The 8,042-nt window shown below is 40.7% G+C and overlaps 5 non-coding genes across 5 annotated transcripts; all 5 read right to left on the bottom strand.

Annotated features, from left to right (window-relative positions):
- Positions 1–1,428: 1,428 nt before the first annotated feature.
- trnaa-agc (transfer RNA alanine (anticodon AGC)) lies at positions 1,429–1,501 on the bottom strand. Its single transcript has one exon. It is a non-coding gene; the product is annotated as a tRNA-Ala (tRNA).
- A 425-nt stretch (positions 1,502–1,926) lies between these two features.
- trnaa-agc (transfer RNA alanine (anticodon AGC)) lies at positions 1,927–1,999 on the bottom strand. The gene has a single exon. It is a non-coding gene; the product is annotated as a tRNA-Ala (tRNA).
- Positions 2,000–2,661: 662 nt separating this feature from the next.
- On the bottom strand, positions 2,662–2,734 carry trnaa-agc (transfer RNA alanine (anticodon AGC)). The gene has a single exon. It is a non-coding gene; the product is annotated as a tRNA-Ala (tRNA).
- A 299-nt stretch (positions 2,735–3,033) lies between these two features.
- trnaa-agc (transfer RNA alanine (anticodon AGC)) lies at positions 3,034–3,106 on the bottom strand. Its single transcript has one exon. It is a non-coding gene; the product is annotated as a tRNA-Ala (tRNA).
- Positions 3,107–7,962: 4,856 nt separating this feature from the next.
- On the bottom strand, positions 7,963–8,035 carry trnaa-agc (transfer RNA alanine (anticodon AGC)). Its single transcript has one exon. It is a non-coding gene; the product is annotated as a tRNA-Ala (tRNA).
- Between the last annotated feature and the right edge of the window lie 7 nt (positions 8,036–8,042).

Raw genomic sequence — 8,042 nt, 5'->3', positions numbered from 1 at the left:
GCAGCAGCAGGACTGGAAACGCATGGCAGGGTGGAGCTTTGGGCCACATTATACAAACTCATGTGTCTGTGGGCCTGGGGTTTACAAAATGCTGAGTCCAAATAAAAAGAAGTATAAAGTCAGTGAAATTTGCTGCTATTCACGTCATTACGATATCATGCGCATTCTCTGAATTTCAATGCTACTCTAAGTGCCACAAGAGTTCAGCAGTGTGGGCCTACGCCTCACTCAGCTCACCCCAAGCTCCCAACATCCAATGGAAAAGGCAAAGTGTCATACATGTGCTGTAGATCTTATTCATCATAGGTAATACACCATTACAGTGCTTGTGAATCATGCCCATCCACATAGACCATAATTATCGGCCGCTCTGGAAAAAAGGTTCACACGGTAGGCTGGACAGAGGGCATTTAAGGCAACTTTACAGAAGGAGGAAAACCCTTTCAGACATCTCCCTGTTCTTTCTTCCACTCCATCTGCGCTATTCTCACCGTACACCCCATCTCCACGCCAAACTTTTATATTTTGGAGCGTTTCTATTGGTTCATTAATTGTGAAATTTGGATACAATGTAGGGAACAACAGCCAGATTCAGATTTGTATTTATTTATTTTTAATAAAATAAACGTGGCTGGGTTTTAGAAAAGAATGTCATGTCAAGACTTAAAACTCATGTAATCTCATAAAGGCTCTAAACAATGTGATTAAGCTGCCTAGTTGACAGTGTTTCTCAATCCTGCTTCTGGAGTCACTGGTTCAGCTTAACTGATTGAACTCATCAGCTCATTACCAGGCCCTTTATGAGTGTGTTGGCATGGAAACACTGATGTGACTGCCGGAGCAGCACTGGTGTTCGGGGCAGCTCAGGTACACAGAGTGGGAACTTCTTAGTTATGAGAGTTTTATAGCTAATAAAGCAGTAAAAAATAAAATCTTACTGTGAAACCAGAGTGGGAGTGATATCAGACCAGAATATGAAGATGAAGAAAGCTTGAACATCAGTAGAGCAGTTCCTCTGAGGAGGTACACACAGCCTTATGCAAGCGTTTCTGCACCCCTGTTCAAATGACACATTGTATTGATGTACCAAGTGTAAATAAGTGAAACAGGTTCTCTCCAAGAAACGTAAATGTGGCATTTGTCTGCCTATTTTAAACACAGTTCTTATTTATGTTCTGAATTTATTATATTGGGAACACATTATAATGTTTTTATTGTGTCTTTACTTTTTGCTTTGTACTGAAAAATGAGACTCCGTTTTGTTTTGGTTATTTAGGGAAAAATCTTAAAAGCATATTTTTAATTCTGCATTTAATATGTGTGCTTGTTTCAGTAGCAAAGTTTATTAAGAGCAGCTCTAAAAAATGTTTAAAGGAGAATCTCCTCATGTTTAAGGTGTAAAGAGTGGTCTGGAAAAACTGTACAGTCTGGAGGATGCGGGCATCGATCCCGCTACCTCTCGCATGCTAAGCGAGCGCTCTACCATTTGAGCTAATCCCCCTGCACTGACGCCTGGGTATCACGATGACGTCACATCTCAAAAGTTCAAGCTCATAAATTGCACGTACTGATGTCTCCATCTGGTGGCAGTGGAGGAAACTGCGCTTTAAACACCCAAACGTCTTGACTTGTGTTTAATGTTAATAATGCAGTGTTTACTTATCATTATTTATCTTATTTATATTTTTATTTTTTTTATTGTTGACGTCGATTCAGAGAGTTACGTTAAAATGGTTGGATTTAAAAATCTGAGAGAGGGGGGTAAAGATGATCTTGCATCTTGTGTCTGGTTGTTAAAGATATATATATATATATATATAAAATATATATTTTATTTTTTCTTTAATGCATCTAAATGCCTCTCACCACCTGCCTCGCACCTTCTCACACAGTCACTAAAATGAATCATTGAAAAATTGTACAGTCTGGAGGATGCGGGCATCGATCCCGCTACCTCTCGCATGCTAAGCGAGCGCTCTACCATTTGAGCTAATCCCCCTGCACTGACGCCTGCGTTTCACGATGACGTCACATCTCAAAAGTTCATCATAAATTGTAGATTAAAAGACAAATAAATTTGTTTTGCTTGCTTAAAAAAACGGTCAGTGATTCTGAATGAGGACTGGTATTTTGAGCAGCGTTAGTAGAAGCTCTTGTTTTATATATTTTTTAACGTACTGATGTCTCCATCTGGTGGCAGTGGAGGAAACTGCGCTTTAAACGTCCCAACGTCTTGACTTGTGTTTAATGTTAATAATGCAGTGTTTACTTATCATTATTTATCATATTTATATTTTTATTTTTCATTGGTGTCGTCGATTCAGAGAGTTACGTTAAAATGGTTGTATTAAAACAATGTGTTACTTTATTATTGTTATTGCTGTTGTTGTTGTTATTTATTATTGTTAATATTTATTTTTTCTTACCGAGAGAGAGAGAAAGAGAGAGAGAGAGAGAGAGAGAGAGAGAGAGAGAGAGAGGGAGGGAGTAAAGATTATCTTACATCTTTGTGTCTGGTTGTCAAAGAAAGACAAGCGATATATATATTATTATTATTTTATTTTATTTTTATTTTTTCTTAAATGCATATAAATGCATCTCACCACCTGCCTCACACTTTCTCACACAGTCACTATAATTAATCACAGGAAAAGCGCAGTCTGGAGGATGCGGGCATCGATCCCGCTACCTCTCGCATGCTAAGCGAGCGCTCTACCATTTGAGCTAATCCCCCTGCACTGCCGCAGCGCTTTCACGCTGACGTCACATACCCGAGAGTTGCAGGATGAAAAATTGCATAGGAAAATAAATGAGTTTTGCCTGCTTAAACAAAACGGGCAGTGATTCTGAATGAGGACTGGTGTTTTGAGCAGCGTTAGTAGAAGCTTTTGTTTTTACATCTGACTTTATGAATTTCCTCAGTCTGTGTCTTTAACATACTGATATTATTAGTTGTCGTCGGTTCAGAGAGTTACGTTGAAATAGTATTATCACACGGATAATAAAATCACTGATTGAAGAAAACGAAAAGCTTGGAGGATGCGGGCATCGATCCCGCTACCTCTCGCATGCTAAGCGAGCGCTCTACCATTTGAGCTAATCCCCCGATGCGCCCTTAGCCTGGCTGAACCACTTTCCAGGATTCACTATTGCAGTTGTTGTCTGTAACAGCGTGCGACAGGGCTATCTGTGGTCTTTATGTAAAACTACACAGCGCAATTAAAGTGATTACAATGTGTGTTAATAAAAAAGAGAGGTTTTATGCACAAGCACAATTACTACACACTCCCTTACCATCCTCAAGATCGACAAACACTAACAGCTCATTTGTGATTTCCGTTGTATTAGGAATGGTAACGTGTGGTGATCACTATAGGCAGTTATTTTTAAGTGGGTGCCTTTATGAATGATATCGAAAAACAGCATTACAGTTCTGGGAAACCGGGATTTTTAGACAGGGGCTGAAGTTAGCCTCTTATTTGGAGTTCCCGGCCGGTAGGTGGCGATATTTGACAGATTCCCAGTATCAAGACTTCAGATAAGATAAGATAAGATAATCCTGTATTAGTCCCACAGTGGGGAAATTCTCAGTGTCACAGCAGAAAGGGATAGCAAGACACTCAGATAAATAATGTACACTATATACACAATATAAATAAGAATTAAAAAAGCAATAGAAATATTATTTACAGGTTATTGCAAACTATTCTTAATTGCATATGTGTGTGTGTGTGGGGGGGGGGTGGTATTGCACATGGTATTGTTACATTGAGGGACCTCTGTTCCCTGAACATGTGTGTGTAGTTAAGTGTGTGTGTATGGTTGTGCAGCAGGAAGGAAGGACCTGCAATATCGCTTCTTCACACACTTGGGATGAAGCAGCCTGTCACTAAAGGAGCTGCCCAGTGCTGCCAGAGTCTCATACATGGGGTGGGAGCTGTTCACCCTCCTGTCTCCCACCACCTGCATTGGGTCTAAGAAGCACCTCAGGACAGAACCGGCCCTCTTTATGAGTTTGTCCAGTCTCTTCATATCTGCCATCGAGATGCTACTGCCCCAGCAGACCACTCCATAAAAGATGGCAGATGCCACCACTGTGTCGAAGAAAGTCCTCAGGAGTGCTCCCTGCACCCCAAAGGACCTCAGTCTCCTCAGTAGGTAGAGTCTGCTCTGGCCTTTCAAGAAGAAATTATGGTGATGCCCAGTTGAGCACGTTTGTTGGAGATTTGGATTCAGACGACCAGATGTCTCTTCATCTCCCAACAAATTATAAAAATCGATTTCATACGCCAGTACATCCGTGTAGACCTGTTTTCCATTCATGGGAAGTCACATGACTTGTTTTCCAGTCGTGGAAACACCTGGACAATTAGACAGTTGGTCACAATTTCCTGGAAATATTAGTGAGGTCCTGGAAAAGTGTAGCTATAGAGCTATAGAGACACTCAGATTGCATATTTTAGCCACGGATGTTCTATTTATTACAGTATATAATGCAACACTGGCATGTGAATGCATAAATACCTGGGCAATGAAGACACCTATGTCAGAATGTTGTTCAGAGACTTCAGTTCAGCATTCAACACCATCATCCCTCAGCACCTGATTGGAAAACTAAGCGTGCTGGGCCTGAACACCTCCCTCTGTAGCTGGGTCCTGTATTTCCTGACTGACAGACCACAATCAGTCAGGGAAGGCAACAACAACTCCAGTACCACCATACTGAGTACTGGTGCCCCTCAGGGCTGTGTGCTAAGCCCACTGTTGTTCACTCTGCTGACTCACGACTGTGCTGTCAAGTACAATACAGATCACATTGTGAAATTCACAGACGATACGTCAGTAGTGGGCCTCATCACCAAGAACAACAAGGCAGCTTACAGAGAGGAGGTGCAGCGGCTATCGGACTGGTGCAGAACCAGCAACTTGATATCTATGCACCTTACATTCATTACCTCTACTCAGAATTGAGTCATATTTATTGTACTGTCTTGCATGTTGCACTTTCTGCAGTCTGCTTTGTACTGTATTGTTTTTGTTCTCGTTTTGTTCCATGTGGCATCCTTGTTCTGGAAAAAGTCATTTCATTTCACTGTGTACTTGTACAGAGCCCAAATGACAATAAAAGCCACTTGACTTGACTTGAGGAGCAGCTCTGAAACCAACGAGTCTCACATTTAAAAAACACAGAGGGATCTTGCAGAAAAGATTTGCACTATTTACCACATAGTGTTATTACTGGAATGCATCCAGCAACCAGTTCATAGAATGCAATTTAGCAGGTTTTCTATACACTCATTATATGTATGTTGTCATGTGGTTAGTGGAAAGTGTCCAAAAAAAGTCATAGGAAATGTTTGGGAACCTAGAGAAGACAGTTGAAAATCCCAGCATGTGTTTTTCTTTTACTTTATTAAATTCTCATAGACGTTTACTTTTATTTTCCACCATCTCTGTTTGAAACTTAATCTACATGCTAGTCAGCTCTGCTATGAAGTTTACAGGCCATGAGCTTCATATCAAGTAGATTTTTTTTTCAGTTTCATTCAGCTCTAAGTTTTATTCACCTCTTCAGGTTCTCAAGGTGTGAAACTGAAGGCTGGTTTGACAGCCTGAAACACGATTCAGGAGTTTTTTGCTCTTACAGCTTTAGAGCTCATTTAGAGCTCATTGTGCTGATGACCTTTACAACTGCATGTCTTGCAAAATCTTGTGTTTGAAACCATCTAAAGATCAACATTGTTTACAGTGTGTTTCCAAACTATTAAAAAGAGATCACCAGACTGACCCACAAATTGTTGGCTTAACAAGTGTAGGGTCAGCCATACTACAGCAACCCTGGAGCACAAAAGGGTTAAGGGCCTTACGCAAGGGCCCAACAGAGACATCCTTGTGAAGTCTCTACCAAAAGGTATAGGTGCTCTAATTCCAGTGAAGCCAAAAAACACCTGTCAAGAGGTTGGGTTAACCCTGTGAAAGAGGACTAGTAAGTAAATAGAGTCCACAACAGTTTTGAGGCCCAGAGAGAGATCTGGCCATGGTATAATTTGATTTCATCATAATCTCATTTAATCAGTGATGCCTGTTGGGTTTAATGCTGTGGGTAACATTCAGTATTAATAACGGTGTGACATAGAACAGGATAGAATGAAATTAATGACATGCTTTCCTTTCCTCATCTGGAACGTTTTATATGTTTAATTACCTAGACATGTATTCACATGGGTACACAAGCAGCTACTACCTGGAAATTATGACAGTGATGGACCAGAGGCCCCAAGCTCAGCCAGATCAGCCAACACCCCATTCCTCCAGGGTGTCAGTCAGCAGTCAGTCATTCTCTGAGTCAGGATGGCCTCAGGACTGGTTTTGTCAGAAGGTACACTTGGTTTTGTTTTCTGGACACTTAATACTGGAGTACCACAAGGTTGTCTTCTCCCTCCTCTTCTCTTCAGGAACTACACCAATGATTTTCAATGCAACCCACCCTTCCTAGCCCCCCTCTGCATCAATGGCTCTGCAGTTTCCACTGTGGAGTCACTCAAGTTCCTGGGCACCACCATATCCAGAGACCTGAAGTGGGAGAGGAACACATTCTCCATCTCCAAGAAAGCACAGCAAATAATGTTTTTCTTGAGACAGCTCAAGAAATTCAACCTGCCGCAGACCCTGATGATCCAGTTCTACACAGCGATCATCAAGACCATCCTCACATCATCCATAACCATCTGGTTTGGTTTCTCCACCTCCGAAGAGCAAGCCAAACTACAGTGCATAATCAGGACAGCAGAGAGGATCATTGGATGCAATCTGCCAACGCTTCAGGAGATCTACACCAGCAGGGCGAGGAAGCACACTGGCAAAATTACAGCTGACCCCTCTCATCCTGGACATCACCTCTTCCAGACACTCCTCTAGTATAAGACTGAGAACCAATAAAACCAGCACAACACGGCATGCTAACAGCTTTTCCCCCAGAGCTGTAGCACTCCTAAACCTCACCTATCCACTATCACCTCACACTATCACTATCATCTATAAACCTAATCTATAACAAAACTGAGCTTCTAAATCTCACTGAACCAAACTGGACTTCACTGCAACACAGTACTGATACATAACATGCGTAACATTTGCACTATGATTATTTGCACAGCTGTACAGATGTTTATTTTCTGTAAATATTAAAATAGGGTTTTTTTGTTACTTTTAGTACTTTATTAACACATAATTCTTATTCTATTTATTTTCTAGTATATATTTATCTCTTAGTGTAATACTTGTTAACAGTCTGTTTGTTTGTTACATGTCATACTTGTGTTGCTCTCACCAAGTAAAATTCCCTGTATGCGTAACATACTTGGCGAAATAAAGAGATTCTGATTCTGAAGTGAGTCTACATTTGATGGAAACAGTTTCAAAAGCATACTGGATATGACATTTTTCTTTTATAATGACAAATACTAAAGGCTGAATCTTCAGTGAGATCTTCCTTAGACCCTGGACAGTGCCCTACAATGGCCACAAAACTATGGCTGCTGCTCCCACATAGCCGGTAAATATTAAAGAACTATATATTATATAAGATGATACAAGATAGGATAATCCTTTATTAGTCCCACAGTGGGGAAATTCACAGTGCCACAGCAGCAAAGGGATGGCAAGACACTCGTAGACAACGTAGATAAATTACCAATATATACATCACATAAATAATAGAAGTAAAAAAATGAGGATAAAACAATATTATTTACAGATTATTTGCAGATAATTGCACATTGCAATGAAAAAAAATATTGCACATTGTATTTTTACATTGAGGGACCTCAATGTACATGAACGTGTGTGTATGTGGTCCTCTGGACAGCACAAAGGAAGGACCTGAGATACCAAACATGTGAAAGAACAAGCAGGTCTTTACTTAAATGATAGAAACACTGTTCGGAATAAGAAAACATCATTTGGAGGATGCGGGCATCGATCCCGCTACCTCTCGCATGCTAAGCGAGCGCTCTACCATTTGAGCTAATCCCCCGATGTAC

This window comes from Salminus brasiliensis, chromosome 2 (genome assembly GCF_030463535.1).
Source record: "Salminus brasiliensis chromosome 2, fSalBra1.hap2, whole genome shotgun sequence".
NCBI lineage: Eukaryota > Metazoa > Chordata > Actinopteri > Characiformes > Bryconidae > Salminus > Salminus brasiliensis.
The sequence above is the reverse complement of the archived record's forward strand: the minus strand, read 5'-3'. Positions and strand labels throughout refer to the sequence as shown.